This window comes from Cydia amplana, chromosome 3 (assembly GCF_948474715.1).
Source record: "Cydia amplana chromosome 3, ilCydAmpl1.1, whole genome shotgun sequence".
Classification (NCBI taxonomy): Eukaryota; Metazoa; Arthropoda; class Insecta; order Lepidoptera; family Tortricidae; genus Cydia; species Cydia amplana.
Window position 1 is genome coordinate 22,611,292 of NC_086071.1, and position 4,247 is coordinate 22,615,538.

General features: G+C 34.7%; 1 non-coding gene across 1 annotated transcript; it reads left to right on the forward strand.

Moving 5' to 3' along the window:
* Positions 1-3,687: 3,687 nt before the first annotated feature.
* On the forward strand, positions 3,688-3,791 carry LOC134662993 (U6 spliceosomal RNA). The gene has a single exon (XR_010098117.1). It is a non-coding gene; the product is annotated as a U6 spliceosomal RNA (small nuclear RNA).
* Positions 3,792-4,247: the final 456 nt, after the last annotated feature.

A 4,247-nucleotide genomic window follows, 5' to 3' on the forward strand; every position in this document is an offset into this window, starting at 1 on the left:
ATGTGCTAAGGAATTAACCATGCCCATAACAAAAAATTTCAAAAAGTCTATCTCGTCAGGAACATTTCCCGAGGTATGGAAGAAGGCCTTAATAACCCCGATTCACAAGGGTGGTGATTGTCAATTAGTTACTAATTACAGGCCAATCAGCAAATTAAATATATTTGGAAAAGTTTTCGAAAAAATTATCACTAATGAAATAACTGCAACGATTTATCAGCACATATCAGAACATCAGCACGGTTTTAGCCGTGGTCGCAGTGTTGACACAAACCTTCTCAACTTTTCTGACTTTATTCTAAATAAAATTTCTTCCGGCTGGCAGGTGGACGCCGTATATACCGACTTCTCTAAATGTTTCGATAAAATTAACCATTCCAAGTCAGTGAACGCATATAAACCATGGAAGTATTCTGTCCGCTCAATTATGACCCAACGTAAAGTATTCGATTGTAGGCGGTGCTTACAGACTGTTCGATTGGCAACTTCAGTGCGGCCGAGATGACAATCAGTGACGGATGGCTAAATTGGTTTATAAAAACTACGTTTTTTTGTAATTAAAAATGTCTTCATGTGTCGTGAAGTGGTGCAGAAGTTGTTTTAGTTCATATCAAGGACAGTGGAATCACTTTTCCCTTGTAGTAAACAGATAACTTCAGTAAAATTTGGAATAAACATGACGACATTTTTTCAATACTACCGTGCTAAGCTAAAACGTAACAACTGCATACGACTTTCATAACAACATACGACTTTTTAAATTGCGAGGATAATAGGGATGGTTTTATGCCAAATGAAGTAGACTATTTTATTAACTTATGATTGGTTTAGGTATTTTCTATATACAGTAGAATCCGCTTATAATGACATTGAAGGGAAGTAACAAACATGTCATACTAAGCGGATGTCATATAAAGCATAGGTGATAAACTTTTTATTTTATTTTTTCCAAATTAATCTCAAACTATTTTGTGAGAGATGAGTTTTATTAACCTTAAGCACTACCATGAGTTCCGTAAATGACAGTCGACAGTGAGAACGTTAAGGAAAATGTATGGAGTATTTGTACAGTGCCTCTACCGGTCACTTAAAGAACTAAAAATTTCAACTGGTACCATGAGTTCCTAACGTTTTTACGTAAGTTTTCTATCCATGCCTAACTTCACACCTAAAACGCTCTCTTTCTAACTATATAAAGAAAACTAAGCCAGAATTATACAAGTTAATTACTTTACGCCGTTTACGCGAATAAACGTGACAGATGTCATCGAAAAATACGTGCGTTTTCGACGTTACATTTCTGTCAACTTGTAAACACAACAAATAAACATATTTTTCACGATTATCTTTGCAATTTTCAACGTAGTATGTATTTATTTATAAGAGTTACGTGAACTCCAGGCAAAACTAATACGGAATAAATCAATTAGTAGCTCGAAAAAAGGCTGATTTGATACAAAGGTAATGAGTTATATTTACTCCTATTTCTACTGTTTAGTTAAGTACATTTGCAAAGATCACATTATTTACGAGCAGTTTTTGCTTTTAGGCATGAACCTATGATTGAAAACAACATTTCCATACAAACCCGGATGGCATCCAGCGGTACATGCGTGCAAGCAAATCGTTCATTGTTGTATGCATTGTAGAAGTGATTAGTTGGCAAGTGGCTAAATGCCGGGACAACAACTTGAGGAAGATGATGATGTCAAGGAGCGGTACATAGACATGTTGTGTTGTTGTTGCCGGGTGCACATACCACATAGTAACACAATATACATACTTACTGCAAGACCTGTTGTTTATATGTACACAGAGAGAGTTCCTACGTATTTTTTATATTATTGCCTATTATTTTATATCTTAAATAAAATAAAACATACAAATGTTCTGTGAGTTTATTTATTTTTCTTTACTACCTATATATTATTTCCCGATGTTCAAGTTCAGTTCGATGTTTCATGTGTGTGGTGATGATGTTTCATGTCTCGTCAGTTTGGCAACAGGAAATATAAAACTTAACATTTTTTGCTGGTAGTTCACAATCTGAAAATTAAAATAAGGTTTAACACATTCACTGCCCAAAAACCCGCTGAGTGGGTTCATTTTGTATTGGGAAGGGGCGCTTGGCACTGAAAGTGCTAAGATCGAGATCATTTAGGTACCATAAAATTTAGATCGCTGTTAAGGCCGTATAATGTTACTTACTTAGTACGCCGGCACGTACAGCAACCTACACAAAGCGAGGCCAGGGCAAGACCTAACATATATACATACCTATTTTAATACAGATTTCTTATCACGTGTGTACTATTTTCAACATAAGTACATAATAATCTTATTTATGTAGCCAAAAGTAGCCCGTATAATTTGCTTCATATTTTTTAACACGCAAAGGTATAATTCTAACACGATTATTAATGGTGTTTACGTATTTATCATATATTATTTTGCATTTTTTTCTTGAACACAGCACTGTTTATACATTGTTTACTAACATTGATATGTTTAATATTTTCGTAACTATGGCAACGTCAAATCTTTAAAAATTGTAGAATGAATGTTGAATCTGTAAAAAGTGACACACACAAATTCAAGAATGGCGGGTAGCGTGTCAAGCCAAGTTTAAAAGAGAACTGGCGACTCAGCGGCTATGTGTTATATTAACTAGAAATAATTGTTAAATAGAAATAAATGTTAGTTTCGAAATCAATTATGATGAATACTAATGATTTCTGTACAAAAAGTAATCATAATGCATCAAAAACATAAAATAATTTGAAATTAAACAACTGTACCGATATTCGGAACCTAAAGTAATATATTGAGAGTGGCAACACTGTAGTTAGTCGTATTGTCCTTTTCTAGCATATACGTCCATCTCTCTCTCACACCCCCACCACTTCAGGCAGTTGCGTTTGCCAATTTTGACAGTTGCAAACAAACGCAAATTACCTCGTCATTGGCTTGCTGTTTTTCCATCTGGAAGGTCGTGAAGCTAAACTGCTGGTGAGTTTTTGAATTTGTACCCCAGTTTAGCTGACTATTTTGAAAAACAGTTTCTAACGGTTTTTGCCGTTCGAAATAAATATTTAAATTTAGTTGTCCGTTAAACTATCTAGCAAATAAAAATGATCCGGAATAGTGATGTGCAAGTGTTTTCAAAGGCTGCCTGCGCGCACCGTGGCTATGCCAATGAAAATACTAAAACACATGGTAGAAAACACATCGAGCTGGTAAAGCGTGCACGTGTCACCATTATAATTTAACTTTATTAAGTCTCTTCCGAGTCTTGTTAGTTTAAATCTTTGTGTGTGTATAATAACGGTTGAAATTATATAATACTTAAATGGTGATGTGTGGAGGTATACCCTTCAAGTGATTTGTGTTTTCGAATACGAATGGATCGGATAGTTAATACATGTTACGTAGAACCTACGTATTAAGTTAGAAGCTTATAGACGATCTGTCCAAGTATCTATCAGCAATTTATCTTTTTATCCCGTTCCGGGTTAATATAATATTGCAAAATTAATTTTTTGGTAATAAACTTGCTGATAAATAACGTGTACCCGAATAGGAGTCGACGAAGCCCCGCTTCGCGGGGCTTCTATTTCCGCTCTAAGGGACACAAGGTAACGAACAAACCTACATCGCAAACATTGCATTTATTTTTGTGGAAAGTGAGTACTTCGGCAGTACATAAACTTAAATCTGACTAGACATAGAGAGAGATTAGCATGGCTCTGCGCAAGAATGACATGCGAATTCATGAAGTATTTCACTCTGTATCTACCAACTTATATCTCTCCAACTAGATCTTTGATTTATGTAGGTAGGTACCTACTTAAATATATAACTTAGCAGGTACTTACAGCTTAAAAGGTTAAGGAAAAGAACTCTTGCATGTAGGTGCTATATGTGCTTGAATTGAATTGACCCTCTTGTATGTAGTTACGTATAGAATTAATAATCAAGTTATTCAAATTCAAAATAACAGAATTTGAATAACTTGATTATTAATTCTATACGTAACTACATACAAGAGGGTCAATTCTTAAGCCTACTTACCTACCTACATAAATAGTACACTTAAATTAAACGTTTCAAATAAAATCGGAAGCCTGTGACATGGAACGATACGGGAATCTTTAGATTGATTCATTGACGAAGACGCATGGTTTGGTTCATATTGTCAAATTATATTAGTTAACTGTAGAGTTAAAGTTTAGTTTTGGCAAATATGC